Source organism: Neomonachus schauinslandi, chromosome 5, assembly GCF_002201575.2.
Source record: "Neomonachus schauinslandi chromosome 5, ASM220157v2, whole genome shotgun sequence".
Lineage (NCBI taxonomy): Eukaryota > Metazoa > Chordata > Mammalia > Carnivora > Phocidae > Neomonachus > Neomonachus schauinslandi.
In genome coordinates, this window is record NC_058407.1 from 3,052,747 (window position 1) to 3,073,884 (window position 21,138).

Below are 21,138 nucleotides of genomic sequence, written 5' to 3' on the forward strand. Positions count from 1 at the left end.
CTGACGCCTTCAGAACTCAGGTCAAGGGTGTCCCCTCCTCCTGGAAGGCTCCTGACGCCTTCAAAACTCAGGTCAAGTGTGTCCCCTCCTCCTGGAAGGCTCCTGACACGACACCCGCCTCTGCGCTCATGGCACTTGGCCCTGCCTTTCCAGGCTGTGTGTCCACGTGTCCATCGGCCCATCTCAACAGGAGTCACCTGCAGGCAGGGCTGGGCGTGCCTGTGCCGGGCGCCCCCTCCAGAGCCCTGCCTGGGGACTGTGGCCCCCACCGTGAAAGAGTAAATTCCTGCTGTGGTAAGCCCCCGGGGCTGAGGTGCTTCGGATGGCAGCCCCAGGATACCACACAGGGGTAACGTTTCCATCTGTACTGAGAACCAGGCACTCTCCCAAGGGCTGTGCATCGAACGTCATTGAACGTTTACAACAGTTTCTGAAGAGCGGACAGTAGAACCCATAGTACAGACAGAGAAGCTGAGGCACAGAGAGGCTAAGTAACCTGGCAGAGGTCACACAGCCTAGTGAACGGCACCAGGTCGGAGTCGCCTCTGGCTGAGACTAGCCAGGCCCGGCCCCTGCCACGAGGAGCCCCAGGCCCCGCTGCACACAGGACGCGCACAGGAAAACAAGGAGGGTGCCCAGGCGGCGTGGAGCCCGGGGGGCAGCCAGTGGTCAGGCTGCACCAGGGTGAGCCCAGCACCTGGAGCTGCTGCCTAAAGGCCGCCCAGCCAGGCCCAGATGCTCCGGGAGGAGGAGTCCTCCCAGAAACCACTCACCCGGCGTCTCCTCCCCTCAGACGGAGGCTCCAAATGTCACTCGGAGATGGCTCTGTCCCTCAGATCAGGAAAGGGAGAAGAGCCTTATCCCTTATCGCTGAGAGGGCCTGGCAAGGAGCAGGGGAGAAGGCCCGGCACCCGGGGAAGCTTCCAGAAGCGGGGTCCCAGCACGGAGGAGTGAGGGGGCAGGCCTGGGGGCACATTGTCACAGCCCCCCTTGGGGATGCAACTCAGACGTGCCCCAGGAAAACTGATCTCTCCCCCAGAACTTGGCCGGAAACTCCCTTCTGCCCTGAATTCTTGTGCGTCGGTTCCCAGGCTGGACGACAGGTGCCTTGTAGCCCAGAGCACAGCAGCTGCATCTCTGTTGAGAAACAGCCAGATCGTGTTTTAAAACAAGACGTGTTGTTTTTTTTTAATCTCCACTGCCTTCCCGCTATATCTGAGCCTCAGCATTCTCCTCTGCAAAATGGGGCTAATAATACTTCGCAGGAGGGTTGGGGTGTGTGTAACTAAAGGCCAGTGTGCACACACAGACGAGTGCCTGGCGCCCAGCGATCCCCACTTGCCTCCCCATCCCCGAGGACCGCTGATGGAGGTCAGCCCTTGGGGAGCACTAACCACCCCGGGGTTATTTTAAGCGTCCACCTGCATTAACGAAACTGGATCCTCACAACAACCCTGTGAAGGAAGCACCGTCTCCCCTTTTTATAGATGTGAACCTGAGTCACCGTGGGCCTAATGGCAGAGCCAGGACTCACCCCCGGCCCCCACCCCGTGGGCCCTGCTGCCAAGGGAAAAGGAGTGCTCTTCATCTGGGCGACTCGGTGGTGACCCCTGGCCCTGTTCCTTCCAGCCGCTGATGTGCCTCCCTGTGCCTCAGTTTCTCTCCTGTAAATGCCGACATCACCGTCCTCAGAGGGCTACCATGGGGATGGATCGGGAAGCAGGATGCCGAGGCCCCGGCTGACCTAGATCCCCCTGCTCACGCTTCACTGCAGAGATTGGTTTGGATGATGTGTTTCGAGAGAAAACACTATTTTAAACAAGAAGGGGCCAGTCCATAATTGATGCCTTAGCAGCCGGGACCAGATCCTCATTAATTTGTGTATCCAGACTACATAAATATTCACCACCAATAAATCCAAATATGTTGGATGACTGTAGCTTGCTCAGAACCATTCTGTGCTCAACCCCCAGAAAGGCTTGCGCGGCCTGGTATGCTGCTACCACCCCCAGCTCGTGGTTTGGGAACAGCACATGCATACCCCTCCTCCAGGAAGCCCTCCCTGCCCACTTCCTTCCCAAGACAAATCTTTGGTAAAGCACTCATCCCGACTCTGTGCCAGGTGCTGGGCCAAGGAAACCCGTTAGACATGGGACCTGCCCTAGGGGAGCCTCACTCTGGGGACAAACACACAGGGGGACAGCAGCCATGCATGGGGCTGCATGGTACACAGCCAGACACCGAATCTGGTGGGATCCTCAAAGCAGGAGCAACTAGGAGAGCTGGAGGGAGGACAAAGGAATGGGGTGGAAGGTAGGGGGAGCAGAAGGGAGCAGAGGAGAAGAGGGGAGAGACCCCCAGTTGGGAGGAGGAGGGACTGAGACTTGGGCTTTGAGCACCAGCCCCTGCATCACACTACTGTGGTTCCTGCCCTGTGCTGGATGGTCTGGAGGGCAGGAACAGGGTCTTATTCACTCACTCACTCACTCATTCATTCACAGTGTTCACTGATCACCCACTGGGCACCAGGCACTGTTCTAGGTGCTTAATACACAGCACGAGCAAAGCAGGCAGACCCGGCCCTTACGCCTGGAGCTCGTGTTCTGGCCCCCCTGCCCTGCCCCATGCAGATGGCCCAGAGATGCTCAGGAAGAAGAATCTGACCCAGCGGGCAAGGTGCTCTCATCCTCAACTGCTGGACGTTCCCTGCACGGTGCAGCCGAGGCTCAGAGTTGTAGGCCCGTGGGAATGAACGCTCAACAGACCCTCTTCCTGCTCCACATGCAGAGCTCACGGGACGCTCGCCACGTTCTCATGGGACTGCACACATCTGGTGTTCCAAGTCTCCATCAAACGACTGGACCGTTGAGCAGATGCATTTTTGTTCAAAGAGAATAGTTAGGTTGACCAACGCCAGGCTAATGAGAAACACAGCACGTGAGCTTGAAACTCACCCTTCTGATTCTCAAACGTAATTTGTCCACTTGCAAAGTCACAGCTGCGGAGACGTCCGCACGAGAGCCACCCCGCTGCCTAGCTGGGAGCTGGTTTGACTGTGGGGCAATGAATGAATGAGCCAACAAATGCGTCATCCGGCCCCACCACTGTGGTGTACAGAGGCCCGGACGTGGAAATCTTATCCAGAGTCACAGAGAATTTTTCACAAGAGTTGGATCCGGGCAAGTCTTCGGGTCACCTTCGCGACAGAGCCTGCGCTGCAGGGCCCAGGAGCAGCACAAGGCGGGACTCCAAGAAAGCGGACGACCCGTCCGCAGTAACGTGAGCCTGCCCACACTCCCCTCCTGCAGAGCCTGCTCACCGGGACCTGCCCTGGCACGCCCTGTCGGGGTGACTGACCACACACCCGACCCATCCCTGCCACAGGGGTCCTGGAGCCCCATCGGGGCGTGTCGGGCTCTCAGGGGGGCTCTGCCAACCTCCCCACTCCCAAAGCTGGGGACCGCAGAAGGCTGTTTTTGTGAGCACAGCTCTCCCTTCCTGATGATCACTCTTTTTTTTAAGTTTAAACAGCCATAATTTTCCTTTTATGCCCTTGCATTTGTTTTCCAAGAAGATGATTACCCATTCATGGAGTATTAATGATCTATTAACACGGAAAGCTGGGAAGAGGGCTGAGTTGTGAGCAAATGCACATTTTTATTCAAATAAAGTCCATAGATTTTCGATTAAAATGCTCCACTTAGAATGGACTCTTAGTTACGGGCCCCTGTGGGCATCTGCCACCAATCCCCCTCCTTCATGATGGCCACGCTGAACAAAAGGTCTATTCAGAGCGCAGGCTATTTGCAAGTCCGGGGCCGCCCCGAGTCTCTGCATTCTCACTGCTGCTCATTTGGTACATCTCGTCCCTGGAATGCGCTTCTGCAGAAATAAATCAGACTCTGGGCTGGTGCAGAGGGAAGAAACAGTCCTCCCGCTCTGGGTCCCGCGCCTCCTAACTCTCCCCCTGCCTCCCGTCAGCTCTGCCTGAGCCCCCTTCCCAGCTCACTGACGGCAACTGGCAGGAAGCTGATCAGCGGGCCCAGAGCTTCCCTCTTAATGGGAGGCTGGGCCCCGCGTCTCCATCTGCCTGCTCTGGAAGAGCTGTTTCTCCTGACGGCCCTGTCTTGGCTCCCGTCATGATGGCTGGCGCGGTGGGCCATGCCCCCAGGAGCCCCTGCCCCTGCCCCCAAACGAATCAACAGGTCCACACACAACCAGGCTGCATCTGGCAGCAGAGTTAAAATGCTTCCAGTGCCCCCTTTGGGATGCTTCCTGGGTGCGTGGCTCAGACCCCAAGGCCATCTCCTGCTCTTCTTTCTGGTGGTGCCTCTAAGAGCTCAGGGCTCCACGATGGGGCCGGCCCAGCACGGCTTAGATACAATGCTCCCTGGAGGACAGAGGCAGCACCGGGACCCGGGACTCCAAGGGCCCATGGTTCCCCTGCCACCCGCTGGCTGCCCACCTCTGTACACGCTCTCCTCTGTGCCTCAGTGTTCTCGTCTGCAAAGTGGGTACAGTCAAGCTCGGCCATGCTCTCCGCACAAAGAGCTGTGAGCACTGAACAAAATAATAAAGTAATACAGAGTTATCATTATTATTATTATTATTGAAACAATAATACCAAGGCCAGAGTCTGTGTGAGCTGCTTTAGAGACCTTACTTCCAATTCAGACCGACACAGAGGTATTATTTCCATTTGACCGCTGAGGAATGGGGTGCATAGAGTGACATGACTCCCCCAACACACCACAGATAAAAATGGCAGAGCCCAATTTCCCACGCTCCATGCCATATTGACTTCCCTTCCGCCAGGACATAGCCTCAGTTCTCTGGGGTCTAGGGACCCTTCCTACTCCCTCTATGCCCCTCAAACCTTCAAGACAAGTATTTGCATTGGGTTTGCTGAAACTCTGGCTTGGCCAAGGTCATGTCTGCTCATACCTGACCCCAAGCCCGTCTGACAGCCTCAAAAGAAGTGAGCTGCCCAGTGCTGGGCTAGCTCGGGAGTCTCATGGGAAGCAGAGCAGGAGCCTTGGGACACAGCCTGGGGGTGCTCCTGAGCATAAGAGGCAACTGAAGATCTGCATTTCTAAGACCCTTTCCTGGATGCTCTGCGGCACGCTGCATTTATGAGCCCCGTTTGTTCTGGAACACTGCCCTCCTATCAAATTCTGGACAGTCCTACTGACTACCAGGCCACAGAAGTCAGGACAGCTCTGAGCCACAGAGACCTGGGTTCGAGGCCCACCTCCCCTTGTGAGGTGGCAGTTCACAGACTTTCCCCAGGACTGCGTCCCGAGATGAAGCCCCCACTTTGTGGGGCTGTCAGAGGAGGTGAGAGAACCCGACTTGTTGGCATAAATGCTGTCACCACGGTCCTGTGAAGGACAGGCATCGTCCCCAAGGCCTATCTTTAGCCCCAAATGCAGGCTCTCCCACTGAACCGTAGTCAAGGACATGGGCCGCCAGGCCCCACCTCAGGCAGACCCAGGTGAGGGAAGGAGCTTAGTCTGGTAACACAATGTTCCCAGGACTCTCAGGTGGGCCCTTCATGCCTCCTCCAAGAAAGTCAGCCTCAAAGAACCTGAAAACTGGCCCAAAGGGCACATTCCGAGTGGCCCCCTGAAGGCCTGGCCCATGTCTCTACTCATCTCAAGTGATTCTGGTTAGATTTGAATCCACTGTTGTCCTCACTGGCAGCCCCTGTCTGCTGAGAGGGTCACCAACCCTCCCACTGACAGCAGGTGTCAAGAGTCAAGCTCTCTGGGCCTTAGCTCCCTCACCTGTGAAATGCGGCGGGCACTCGCTTCCCCACGCGGCAGGTCCTCCTCCAGGCTCCGGTCACCCCGTTTAAGGACACTATTCCGACTCGCTCCACCTTCGTGCTGCTGGCTCCACACACACCCCGCGTCCGGCAAGGGGATAGCGTCATCCATCCCATGTGGAAGATGGGCTGGCGGACTCAGGAGGGTCAGGAGCCCCAAGGACCGTGCATGAAGACGGCACAGGGCCCGACTCCCCCCAGCTACTCCTTCCACCCTCTGGCGACAGTAAGGACATCTGGGCTGAGACTCCAGCGCAGGGCCGGGTCCGGGGTCAGGAGAGGGAGCTAACCAGGGCTCAAAGTGGAAGGGGGACCTACCTCTCAGGGTCGAAACAGCACAGACCCTGAGTGACCTTAAGAGAAGCACATCCTTGAACCTGGCACCCTCAGCACCTGGCTCACTTCACCCTGGTCCCAGCCCCGCTGACATGGCCACAAGGAAGGACATCTTACTCCCCAGGACACAGGAGCCCAGGATGCCCGGACTTGCCGGCGGGCCCCTGCCATAACCTGCTTTAGGCCACATTGACACCAGCCTTCTTAGCCAACCGCACATGAATCACGGTCAAGATCCTGGGCTGGCCAGCAGGGATCTCACCTGGACGACTGTCCCTGCCAACCTGTCACAGGGCCAAAAGCACAGTCCCTCTCTCCTCCTGGCCCCTCAGATCCACCTAGACATCTTCGGGGTGAAGACCTCTTGAGAGCAGTATCCAGATCCTCATGAGAGATGGATATCTCAAGCTATAAGAGTTCAGTGTAAAAGGAACCAACCTTGGAAGTGGGAGCTGGGGGGCATTCGTAAACACAGCTGTGTCCCCAGACTCTTCTCCGAGTAGCAGGCAGGGGTACGCTGGCTCAGAGAGTTCTGAGGCAGGGTCCAGTGGGGCTCTGTAGTCCCTAGCTTGTCTAGGAGGGCAGCACGCCCAGGTCACATCCCTTGTGACAAGCATCCAGCCCCCTGAGCACCCCTGGAAGGCTTGCTCCCTGAGCTCCAGAGACAGCAAACTTCTTCCCTTGGTTTCCTTGGCAGCCGCCAGGCAGGCAAAAGAATGCCGCTCCCTGCTTCCAGGCCTCGGTGACAGGTTCTCACTGACAGATTCCAGCTTTCATTTCTTTAAACATTTTGGACATATTCGTTAAACATTCTGCACAAGAATCCTGATACATAAAATCCTGGGGTATCATATCCATTGCTTGTTATTCTTGCTACCTCTTGCTCACGGAAGCCTGTTTCAGGATGTGTTGGTAAAATCTTCATTGTGAGCTCACATTCTCTTGATGTAACTATTTGGGTGTCCTGCGGGCTTCAGTCAGGGATGCAGTCCCAAAAGGGGTTTATTTTCTTTGCCCAAAAGCCTGGGGTTGATTCTGGCCTGAGACCATGACAGCCCCTTAGGGGTCCCAGGCTTGCTGAGAAGAGGTCAGGTGCAGCTCCCCCACCTTGCTGGGGACTCAAGGACTTTCCAGAGCAGAGGGCCCATGGGGCATGGACCCTCGGGGCAGTCATTTCCTGCATACTTTGTCCTCATGCTCACTCTCCATTAATGCTCGCGAGTCCTTTTTCTCCTATTTCCCCCCCCAGTGAGGCCTCCCACTTTCCGGCCAGGCACCAAAACTACCTCTGCAGCAGAACGCAGCTTCGAGTTAGGGTGTAAAGATGACCATGACTCTACCGTAGTAGCAAGAAAACACCACATAAACCACAAAATTGTGCTTTATAAGTCTTCAGTGAGCTATAAATGGGGGGAAAAAAGTCTAAATGAACTGAATTCCAGAAAGAGACAAGGCCTTCATAGGTGAGCCAAGACCAATGTCTGCCATCCTGTCTGGGGTGGCCACCAAGTCTGGGACCTCATCCCTCTGTCATAGGCAGAGACTTCAAGCTCAAGGAGAAACTAACCAAATTTTTAAAGCACCGTGGGGTTAACTGACAGACTGGAATTTGAAAGAGCCCCAATGGTAAAAATAATCCCTACCACCTGACACTGCTAAGTTAGAGGCAGATGGGGGTGAGGTTGGAAAGCATAGAGAGACCTTGAAGTTTCATGATGTTTATGGTCCAGGGTCCTACTGGGGATGACCGGGTGTCTGACTTTATTCTCAAAACAGTTGAAGCCCTGGGCAAACTAAAATAATCAAAGCTCTAGCTGAATTCCCAACAAGCTCAATTCCTGAAAAGACCACAACAATTAGCCCCTCCATGGAAGTTGCAAGAGAAATTGGAGTTTAGGGTTGAGGGCAAAGAGAGATTAACATAGTCTCCTGGGCCTTGCAGAAGGAAAGGGTCTGACCCTATATCAGTACATTTGAAATCAGAAATAAACTAAAACTAACCAGCAGTGAGGCCAGTCCCAGCTCAGTTGGACTCTTGGTTGAAAATATGACCAATAACCAAGAGAAAAAAACAGTTGATAGAAGTAGATGCACAGATGACCCAGATGTTGGAATTAGCACACAACCTTAATTTTTTATTATAATTTTGTTAACTAATTTAAAGGAAAATATGATGAGAATGAATGAACAAAGATTATTGACTGCTTACAAAACTACATTATGGGGTTTATAACACATACAAATAAAATATATGACATTATAAGAACATAAAGGGTATAAGAGTTAAAGGGAATTATAGAGCTGTAATATTCTTATATCATGTTTGAGGTGGTATAATATTAACACAAGGTGGATGGCGATCATTTAAAGATTCATGTTGTAACAGAGCAACCCAGAGCAACCAATTTAAAGAAAAGAGGTACTAACAGGCCAAGAGAAGACATATAATGGAATATTTAAAAATTCTCAGTTAGTTCAAGAGAAACAGTAAATAATCAGAGAACAGATAGCACAAACAGAAAATAAATACCAAGAAAGTAGACTTAAACTCAACTTTATCAGCAATTTATTTAAATGTGTATGGAATAAATACTCCAATGAGCAAGCAAGACTATCAGATGGCATAAAATTAAAACAAAATATTCCCAACACCATTTGTTGAGGTGACTGTCTTTTTCCATTGGATATTCTTTCCTGCTTTGTCGAAGATTACTCAGCCATCAAAAAGGATGGAATCTTACCATTTACAATGACATGGAGGGAACTGGAGGGTATTATGCTAAGCAAATAAGTCAGAGAATGACAATTATCATATGGTTCCACTTATATGTGGAATTTAAGAAACAAAACAGAGGATCATAGGGGAAGGGAAGGAAAAATAAAATAAGATGAAATCAGAGAGGGAGACAAACCATAAGACACTCTTAACCATAGGAAACAAACTGAGGGTTGCTGGAGGGGAGGCGGGTCAGGGGATGGGGTAACTGGGTGATGGGCATTAAGGGGGGCATGTGATGTAATGAGCACTGGGTGTTATATGCAACTGATGAATAACTGAACTCTACATCTGAAACTAATGATACACTATATGTTAACTAATTGAATTTAAATAAAATAAAAAAATTTAAAAATAAAACAAGATAAAATTACAGACCAATATCTTTTAAAATTATAGATGTAAAAATTTTGAACGAAGTATTAGCAAATCAAAACCTCTGTGTGTGTGTGTGTGTGTGATAAACAAATGGGATTTATTCAAGGTTCAACGTTAGTTTAACATTTAAAACTCAATGTAATTTACCATATCAGTAGAATAAAGAAGAAAAAACATTATCATCTCAATAAATGCAAAGAAAGCACTTGATAAAATTCAATACTCATTCATGATTGAAAAGGAAACTCTCAGAAAAATGAACTAGAAGAAACTTCTCAATCTAATAAAAAGTATCCACCAAAAACAAAAACCCTACAATTAACATCAAACTTAATGATAAAATATTGGACACTTTCACTTTAAGATTAGGAACAAGGCAAGATATCCTCCTTCACTACTTCTATTCAGCATTACTGGGGAGGTTCAGTAAGGCTAAAAAATGAAACAAAAGGAAAAAAGATTGAACGGCAAGAGGTAAAATTGTCTTTATGTGCAGACATGACTGTGTATACAGAAATCCTAAGGAATCTGTGAGAAGAATTACTAAAATTAACAAACAAATTTAGCAAAATTACAAAATATAAAGTGAGTATACAAAAATCAATTTTATTTTTATATGTTAGTAATGAACAATTGCAAAATGAAAACTTTAAATACCATTTATAACAGGATCAAAACATATCCAATGCCTAAGGATCCATCTAATTAAAGTTGTGCAAGACCTTTACATTATAAACTACAAAACATATTGAGAGAAATTATTTTTTTTCAAATACATGAATAGGTATACCATATTCATAGATTAGAAAATGTAATATTGTGAAGATGTCAATTCTCCCTAAACTGGTCTATAGAGTCCACCTAATCCCAATAAAATCCCAGCAACTTTTTATAGAAATTTCAAAGTAAATCTAAAATTAATCTGGAAATGTAAAGGGCTTAGAATATCCAATATTGTAAAAAAAGAATAAAGTTGGAGGACACTCTCTGATTTCAAGATTTACCATAAAGCAACAATTCTAAGACTATGTGATATTAGTGCAAAGACAAAGAGATCAAATGGAATAGAATATAGCCCAGAATAGATTCACAGATACTCAGTCAACTGAGGTACCAGGACAATTCAATAGACAAGAGGAAGTCTTTTCAATAAATGGGAGTGGAAGAACTAGCTAACTGTTTGGGAAAAAGTAAACTTTGACCCCTCCCTCACGCCATACACAAATATTAACTCAAGGTGCATCATTGACCAAAAGCTGAAAGGTGTAACAATGAATCGTCTGGAAGAAAAAATATCTTCACTATTTTGGGGTGAGCAGATATTTTTAGAGAGGACACAAAGAGGTAATCATAAAGAAAAATATGAATTTAACTTCATGGAGATTTAAAACTTCTGTTCATCAAAGGCACCATTAAACGAAAAGCAAAAATCAATAATAAAAAGACAATCCAATTAAAAATGGGCAAAAGATTTGAATAGGCAACTCACAAAAACAGATACTCAGGGCCAGTAAGGACATGCCCAGTGCTCAAGCTCATTAGTCATCAGGGAAATGAACATTAAAACCACAAGACACCATCTCATGCTCACCAGAAGGGTTAAGAATGGAAAGGTCAACCGTGACAAGCATGGGTGATGTGGAAGCATGGGAGCTCTCATGCCCTGTCGCTGAGCAGGTGAAATGGCAAAACTACTTTGGAAAACCGTCTGGCAGTGTATACTGAAATTAAGCATACATTAACCATGGACCCAGCCATTCCACACCTGGGAATATACCTAAGAGGATGCATAGGGATCCCAAAGAAAACAAAGTCATGATATTAGCTAGAAACTGAGAATAATCCCAATGCCATTCAATGGGAAATAAATAAGCTGTCAAACACCAGCAGAGTGGAATACACTCAGCAGTAAAAAGGAGCAGACCTCGTGTACGCGCAACGACATGGGTGCATCTCACAGAGAGTATGTTGACTGAGAGAAGCCAGGCAGGCAAGAACGCACACAGCACGCTTCCACCCATACTCAGTTCAGGGCCTGTGGAACTAAGCTATGGTGAGAGCATCAGATCAGCGGTGGAGGGCAGGGAATGGTAGGGAAGGGGCCCTCCAAAGCAGGCAGCCCACCACGTGGCCAAAAGTCTAGCCAGTGCTATTCTCAGATGTTTCTCTGGGGTGCTCCCAGGGCAGTCATCACAAGACGGGCTCTCATGGTCACTAGGGCCTTGTAGGGTGGGGGCAAAATGAGGCCGTGCCTCACGTCAGAAGAGCTGCTTTGGGCACTTTGGGTTCCATGTCCTTGAGTGTGTTACTGAAACTCTCTGGGCCTCAGTTTCCCCACCTCTAAAATGGGGCCAGTCAGCTGACTCCTGTGCTCTGTGCTCACCCTCCAGAACCTGCCTTTTGTCTCCAGTCTTCCCCTTCTTGCCAACCAGGGCTGCGGCCGGCTCCCGGGGCGGCCCTCCATCTCCAGCGAAGGAAGGAGCTGGTGCTGGGACACTCAGGGGGAGTGGGCAGTGGGCAGTGGGCTGTGAGAGGCAGTTTGGGGAGGACCTCTCCGTGTGCAGACTCTGGTGCAGAGGTGGGCTCTGCTTACAAGTCCATGTGAAGGATTTCCTCCCGTCCTCTGTTCTGCAAAGGACGAAGCATCCAGGGCCTTATCAGATGCTGACATTCGTGCCTGTTCATAGGAGTCAGTGCCACCCCCCCCCCAAGGTGGCCCTCAGAGGAGGAGTTCTTTAGAAGAGGCTGGAAGCCAGCACCTGCCTCACCATGAGTGGTGGAGGGAGGGGTACCCTCCTCCGCCTCACACTCAGGCAGGCGGCAGACCACTGGCTGGGACCTCCACCTGCTAGGCCTCCGGAGCCTGGTCCTTAGGACTGCTTCTCCCTTCTCTGGGGCCTTTCTCCTTGGCCATCACCAACTGGTAGGGCCTCCAAACAGGACTGACGCTCCCAGCCACATCACTGCTTCCTTTGGAAATGCACCAGCGAGGAGGAGTTCACTAGCTCACCAGGGCTCTGTGCAGGTCAAAGGAGATGCCACCACTTTGGGACATTAAGCAAACAATGAACGTCCAGACTTGTGAAGGGAGCTGTGATTGAGTGCACAGTAGGCAGCCTGGCCCTGTCTAGGGGGTTGGCCATAGCTCAAGGGCACAGCAGTTCTTGAATTTCAACTGTAAACTTGGCCCTTAGCTTCCTCATAGCTCACAGAGGGAAAGATGAGCAGGGACAAGACTCTCACTGTCCTTATGCCAAGGACACGTCCATCCCCACTGTCGGTGCCTTGTCTGATATTCAGACACCCAGGAGAATTTTCACACAGGAGCCTGACACTTGCCAAGGCGATGACCTCAACCTCATCTCTAAAGGCCAGTGCACTACCTGACCCCCAGCCCCACTTCAAGTGCATTCCACCATCATGATTCCAGCAAAACGCTGGTCACACTCCCTGAGACCTGTGGGGACTCAACCCATCTTGGTTGGACTTGGCCATGGCCGGAGCGGTGCTGGAGCCTCGTGCCCCCCGGAAAGAGCAGATTCAGCTGCCCTCCTGTCTGGCCCTGTGTGTCCAGCAACGTCCCCCGACTCTGGGGCGGTCCTGGGCCTGAGACTGAGATTAATTTTTTTCTTCAGAGAAAATGGATTTAAATTTAATTGCTTCTTGACAGAGAAGGGGTGGGGTGGGGCAGCTGGGGAGGAGGAGTTGCAACAAAAGGGAGAAAACCAAAGGCCTGATCAATTGTTTCAATTTAAAGAGGCTGCAGTAAAATGGTTGGAAGACAGAGTTATATGCCTCCCGAAAATGTGGCAATAAATAAGGGAAATCACCCAGAACAAATAGCACCAGCTGTTCAGATGCACAGAGGAGCCAGGAAACGTGTGCAGGGTGGACAGGGCCAGCAGGGGGTGCAGCAGGCGGGCAGAGATGCCTTGAAGAAGGAGCACAGAGGGACCGTCCAGCCCCTCAGCCTGGGATGGCCTTGGGGGACCTCCAGCCAGCAGAAAGTCTTTGGGGAAATCCCCCAGCCAGAGCTCTGCAGTGCGGACTCATCTCTGAGCCACGGTCTAGTGATCCAGCCAACACTCCATGAACACCCACAACCTGTACCTCAGCCTCATGACAGCACTGCTTTACAGGTGAGGAACCTATGCTCAGCACGGTAACTTGTCTACCCGAGGCCACACAGCATCTGCCCCTTCCTACCCCATGACCTGCCTGGATGCCCTCGCTGATGAGCCACTTGGCCCCTGAGACCTGGCAGAGGCCAGGTGTTGCCAAGCAGTCGCTTCAGGCCTGCTGGGTTCAGGTTGCAGAACAACCACGGCCTTCCCCACCTGGATCCAGAAGTATTACACAGAAAAATGTTCCTCCACATGGAAATGTGAGGGGTGGGAAAGAAGTGTTCCCCCCTACCAGCTCTGAATGGTGGCTAAATGGAAAGAGCCCTGGCTATGGCATCCACCTCCCACTGTCTCTGCATCCATGGATAAGTTGCCTCATTGAGCCTCAGCTTTCCCATCTGTGTAATGGAAGCAATAGATTCCCAAAGTTGAAAGAGACCACAGAAGTCACCCAAGCCCAACCCCTTAGACCATGACCATGAGGCTCTACTTGCACACCTCTCAAGGTGGGAAGTTCACTATATCTAAGTCTTCACCCCAGGTCTTCAGGGACAAGAGTTTTCATTCATACTAAGCCTTGAGCTCCCTTTCTTCCCCCGGAAACACACAGAAGGTGTGTGGCTTGGAGCAGCCTCTCTGAGCCTTCACATCCTCACTGCCTCTCCCTCTGTCTCCCACACAGTACCTGGGGCACCCAGCCTAAGCACACACTAAAGACAAGCACTCCCTGCAGAGTCACCAATCACTTAGAGCAAGCCCGCTTCTTGTCCAGTCCTGAGGGCTAACAATTTTTTCCAAAATGTTTTCTGCTTTCTGGATCAACTACTGAGTAATGAGAATGCTGGATGGTGTCCAGCCCTTGCTCTACCCCCAGTGAGCTGCGTAACATTGGGCAAGCCACATTAGCCTCTCTGTGCCACAGGTTCCCCGCCAGTAGAGTGGGAATTAGAATACCTCCTCATAGGGCTTTTGTGGGGCTTAAAGGAGTTAATTAGGTACAGTGTTTAGGATAGAAACTAGCAAATAGGCACAACTTAATGTTAGTCGTCCTCACCATCACCATTGTGACCACCATCGTCATCACTGCCACCATCACCCCCATCAGCAACAGCATCAACACCATCATCACCACCATGGTCACTGTCACCATCATGATCATCAGCATTACCACCATCACCACTATCATCACCATCGTCATCACCATCATCATCACTGCCACCATCACCACCATCACCATCACCACCATCATCACCACCATCATCACCATCGCCACCATCACCACCATCGTCATCACTGCCACCATCACCACCATCACCATCACCACCATCATCACCACCATCATCACCATCGCCACCATCACCACCATCACAACCATCCCCATTACAATCATCACCATCACCACCATCAGAATCACCATCATCACCACCATCCCCACCACCATCATCAAGATCATCAGCGTCACCAACCATCACCACCACCACCATCTCCATCATAGTCATCACCACCAACAGCACCACGGTTACCATTACTTTCCTGTTGTTAGCATTTTCCACCCCCAGCAGGTGAGACTGCAGTAAGTACTCTGAAAAGGATGCTCCTGCACTAGAATTAAGAGTCTCTCTAGCTCTTGCTCTCAGTCACATGTTTCTGCTGCCAAGCGATGGCTGCATTGCAGACTTATGTGAGGTCATTCATCCCACTGGTGTAATTGACCTCAACAGCCTTAATGAACTCAATGTCTTCCCATCCCGCCCTCAGGATAGAAAGGGCTGCTCCATCTCTGCTCATCCCTGACACAATGGCCTTCTCTGGGCGAAGTGTCACTCGGGGAAGGGTGGTAATACACATCTCACTGGCAATATTCATTTAGGGAAGCCCAAGTCCACCTTCATGCCTATGAAACCCAAGTTGTTGGTCTGCTCCAAGTCCACCCTGCTCGGACAGGAAGGGAAACATCTGATGTTTCCATAGCAACCACCTGACCCTTATGTTCACAGGCTTTGCTAGAGGATTTGGGACCCTCACTGCCATGCCATGACCCAGGCCCCACCATCTCTCACCTGGGCCACTGCAATCACCTCCTCTCAACCTCCTAGGCTCCAGACTTGCCTCCTCCAGCCCATCCTCCACACCACCACTGTCCCAGCAACATTTATAAAAGGCAAACACGATTGGGTCACTCCATGTTCAAAGACTTCAGAGCTCCCCACTGCCCACAAGATAAAGTCCAAAATACTTGGCCTGAAACCCAGTGACCGCTAGGATCTGTCCCTCAACTCCAACCTTTTCAGCCTTGTCTTCTATTATTTCTTGCCCATATCAGGTTCCTTCCACAGTCCCTGCCCACAGGATGTAAGCATTCCCTTCCCTCTGATGGGGAGGCTCTCTTTCACAACCCCTCGGCTCACAAACCAGCATTCTATCATCTCTTAAGTAACAGCTTACATGACGCACCTCTTCTGGGAAGCTCTCCTGATTCCCCTGCAGACATGCTCTTTGTTGGACCCCCACTACACCAGCTGTATCTTGTTAATTCACATTCACAAGATAATGTGAATTAACAAGATACAATGAGGATATTAACTATTACACATTTATTAATGTAAACTTGTAATTGATGTTACTTCCCCCAAATGAAGGCAACAATAATATTCCCTTTAGCTCAATATTGTGTCCCTATTTTATAGATTGGTCTTCACTAAATACATGCTGACAGAATCAAGGGTAAGAAGCACAGTAGAACCATCCCTGAATCCTGGGCCCTGGCACAGTGGGATGCTTGGAAAGTGTTGGATGGGTGGAAGGATGGATGGAAGGAAGGATGGATGGATAGATGGATTCATGAAAGGATTGATAGATCCATCTATGGATGGATGGATTCATATTACTGGGAACATAGACAGGCAAGTCATGACTGCCTTGGACTACAGTAGAGCGGGGCTAGAGCTGGGTCACAGTGCTGCATTAGGACTTGCTTTGGGACTCATGGGTGGATGGGTGGATGGGTGGGTGGGTGGGTGGGTAAATATGTAGGTGAATGTCTTTAAACCCAAGTTGAGAGTGTTTTTTTCTCTAGTAAAGACATTATGATTAGCTATTTAGGAACCGAAGATGCTTGATCTGCTATATCTTTATTTATGTTTGGGGTTTTGTGCTTATGTCTTGTGTTCTTTCTTTTCTTCAAAGTGTTTTGTATGCATTAATACAGTGATCTTGGGCTTTCACTCTTAACCAGTGATTCTGAAAATATCAATCCTGTTTTTAATTCTGTAAGAGCTTGCCTTTATGTTGGTAATAGTATTCTTTAGTCTCCAAGTCTCTGTAGGTCAAAGACAAGAATGAATCTTTATCTTTTGACTCCTTCCTTTGTAGAAAAAGTATTGAATGCACTGTTTTCAGGCCACTGCCGAGCCAGTGGGAATATCAAGGAAGACTGAATGCCAAGAGTCCACTTCCCAGGAGGTGGCTGGGATGAGGGAACGTGGTGGCTCTAAAGCTTCAGCCCACTTCCTCATTCATGCTGTGTGCCCGCCTGGGGAGCCTCTTGGGTCAGCTCCGGCCCTGGCCCCAAGCAGCCCCCAGTGGGGCCATCAACAGCAGGGCTGTCATCGTGTCCTGAGAGAGGCTGACATCCAGCACGTGTGCCCAAGTTCTGGGTTGCTGAACTTTGCTATAGCAACTACATATTTTGAATGGAAATGTACTCGGAGTAAGGAAGGCGATTTTTCTCATTGCTAAAGCAAGAGAAACCCATGTTGGCTGTCACTTATATGCAGGATGCTCAGATCCTGCAAAGGAAGACCGTGTCCTGGAGGAAAACATTCCAAGTTAGGAGGGAGACAGCCCTGGTCTGTGCGCCTGCCCTCCTGAGCCCTGGGCGTCTCCTGCCTCTTTTGGCAACCCTCCCTCTGAGGCCCCGTTTCACCGGTGAGCGCCAGGAGACAAGATGTAACTCGCCCCAAATCAGCAGCCATTAACCAACAGGAAGGGATTCCCACCACCCCCATGGTGAAGTCCCAGCTTTGCCCCCTCTGGCTGGGGATCAGGAGCAAATTCTCGAATCCTGGGAACCTCCAGTCCTTAGCGGTACAAAGATAATGGAGCACTGACCTCCTGGGGCAGCCAAGAGGGTTGAGGTAATGCGCACACAGGACTGTGCACAGCGATGGCACCATGTGGCGCTGCTGGGCGGTGGTGCTGGTATCACAGTCCCGTACCCTCTGGCGGGAAGTGGTGCCCAAAAGGGTCTCCCTCCCCGTCGCCAGCAGCTTCCATTGCTGGCTGGATTTCAGTCCGTGAAGGTGAGACCTGACTTCAGTTTCTCCACAGCCACTCGGGAAGCTCCAGTCAGAGGGAAGCCGAGATCTTGGAGGTGAGTGGGGGAAGGAGGAGAAGGCCTGTGTGCCCACTTTGAGGAAGGCCTACAGCCTGGGGAGGGGGAGAAGACCCTGGGAGGACTGGGGTACAGCAGCCCCAGAAAGTAGACCCCCCCAGGGCTAGGGAAACTTCCAGGTCACTGAGCCTCATTCCACTGGAAGATGAATCTCTCCACAGTACCCAGCCCATGGTTGTCCAGTTGATGCTTGATTACCTCCAACGATGGGCAGTTCACTCCTCTTTGCCTCTTGTTGGACAACTCTAGTCAGTTCTCAGAAGGAGTTCCCTTTTCCCTGAAGTCAAATCTGTTTCTCTCGGTTGTCTTGTTTTGCAATAATATTTTAATTTCCTGGGGATTTTTCCAAATTTTATCAAAAACGTATTCTTGGTTTTTTTTGATGATTTTTTTTTTAAGATTTTATTTATTTGCGAGAGAGAGAATGAGAGAGAGCACGAGAGGGAGGAGGGTCAGAGGGAGAAGCAGACTCCCCGCCGAGCAGGGAGCCCGATGCAGGACTCGATCCCGGGACTCCAGGATCATGACCTGAGCCGAAGGCAGTCGCTTAACCAACTAAACGTATTCTTTTAGAATTCAGTAATACTCTATTTCGGGGCGCCTGGGTGGCTCAGTCTGTTGAGTGTCCGACTCTTGATTTCAGCTCAGGTCATGACCTCAGGGTCCTGGGATCAAGCCCCACATCAGGCTCTGCACTCAGCGGGCAGTCTGTGAGAGTCTCTCTCCCTCTCCCTCTGCCCCTCACCCCTGCTCGTGCACTCCCTCTCTCTCTCTCAAATAAATAAATCTTTAAAAAGTAACGATAATATTCTATTTCAAAATCAAAATTTATTGATAAAATATTTGTCTTATATTTAACAATGGGTTGCTGGCTTAATAAGGAAGATCAGGAGATTCACGCTCTCAGCTCCCATCTGCTCTGTCAATGCCTAAAAACACGGAACGTGATGAAGGAACGAGAGGAATGCACTCCAAGGAAACAGGGTGAAAGTGTAAGTAAGAAGCAAAGACACGAGGGCTATTTTCTGGGCTTTACAAATGCTGGATTCCTTCACTGTTTCTTGTGCAACAGAACGCTTTCAAATGGTACCATTGTATAGCTTACAGCAGCCTCTTGAGACCAATCATTCAGCCTAAAGGAAAAAGAATGGAGTGTTTTAAACAGAGATGTGAGGAGAGCCTTAGAAGCCAGAGTTTGCTTGTTACAGTTTTTCAAAGTCAAAATGGAAAAGCCACTGAAGCGTCTTCCAGCGTTGCCCTCCCTCGCACGCAGGCTGGAGGGCGCAGGTGGATACGGGCTCAGAGACTAATAAAACCAGAGCAGTCGGCAGCGCTGAATGGCTTCCAGAGAAAAAGTCAGCGAAAGAAATCACCTCATTGCCACCTCCCAACGATCGGCAACTCGTCACCTAAATATCCAACCCCAAACATGAAAACTGAGTTATTAGTTCGGGGGCAGAATTGTACTTTCGCTTTGCTTCTAGAGGAGGCTACAGGTATGGCTGGACTCGCGGTTGACCACCAGCTGACCATCGAAGACCATCTTCTCTTGTGCGGCTTTTTTTTTTTTTAAAGATATTTATTTATTCATGAGAGACAGAGAGAGAGAGAAGCAGAGGGAGAAACAGGCTCCCAAGGAGCAGGGAGCCCGATGTGGGACTCGATCCCAGGACCCTGGGATCATGACCTGAGCCGAAGGCAGACGCGTAACCATCTGAGCCACCCAGGCGCCCCCTCTTGTGCGGCTTCTTGACAGCAAACACGTGTGGACCACCTCCGTGAGCCCCGTCGCTTACGCAGGGACCGCCATGGGGACATTCACAGCGGAGGTGCCAGCAGAACTGGCCGCGTGCTGGTGCGGTCAGTCGAGGCCATGCTGCCAAGCCACACCCACCACCAGCGTGCTGTTGGCCCACGCACTTGCAGGCAAGGAAAGAGAAAAGGATATTCGTGATGCGCAGCACAAATCATTAATTTTATGAAGTCCCAATGACTACACATCTCTTTGCCATTCTGTGTGTTACAGTCTCAATGTTTGTGTTCCCCCGATACTCAAATGTGGAAATCCAAACCCCCAAAAGTGATAGCGTTAGGAGCTGGGAGTTTTGGGGGTGCTGAGGTCATGCGGGTGGAGACCTCATGAATGGGGTTAGTGCCTGTAGGAAAGGGACCCTACAGGGCTCCCTAGCCCTTCTACCACATGAGGGCATATCGAGAAGATGCCAGCTATCGACCAGGAACGAAGCTCCTACCAGAGAACGCAACCACACGGGCACCCTGATCTCAGACTTCCAGCCTCTAGAAATCCCTGCCACTTACGAGCCTCGCAGTCTGGGGACCGGAACCAACCGAGACTCTAGGTGACAAATGGGAAGTGCTGAGAACACTTCTGCCGCATGCCGAGTGCTCTCCTCATGTTCGGGGAAAAGCTCTCATGCACGTATTTGAGTTATGAGCTGAACTAACTCCTTTTTTGTGGAATGCAATTTTTACTTAAAAGGACAACCAACAAAATACGGTTGTCCAGATACCGGCGTTTGGCAGATGTTTTGTTTGTTCAGAAGTGAAAGAGATAGCCTGTCATTCAAGGAAAACAGCTGACAATAGTCATTGCCAATAATAACATTTGAGTTCCGTGTGAAAATCTGAATTTTAGAAAATTCGCCACTAGCATTGTGATTAACAGCTTCTCAGCAACGATTTTTTCTGATGAAATCAGTGGTGATATGAACAAATTGGACTGTTTTTTTTTTAAGATTTTATTTATTTATTTGAGAGAGAGAATGAGATAGAGAGAGAGCATGAGAGGGGGGAGGGTCAGAAGGAGAAGCAGACTCCCTGCTGAGCAGGGAGCCTGATGCGGGACTCGATCCCGGGACTCCAGGATCATGACCTGAGCTGAAGGCAGTCGCTTAGCCAACTGAGCCACCCAGGCGCCCTGAATTGGACTGTTTTTATTGAGGTAAAAGCCACAACATAAAATTCACTATCTTGACCAATTTTAAGTGTGCAGCTCAGGGGCGGTAAGCACATTCACATTGTCATGAAACAGATTCCAGAATATTTATATCTTGCCAATCTGAAACATCTATACCCATTAAATATTCCTCCTTCCCCAGCCCCTGGGGACCACCACTCTATTTTTCTGTTTCTATGAATTTGACTACGCTAGACACCTCATATTAGTGGAAGACCAACGCAGTATTTGTCTTTTTGTGACTGGTTCACATCACAGGATGTCTTGGCATGACTCTTCAAGGTTCACTCATGTGTGTGGTGGCATTTCCTTCCTTTCTGACACTAA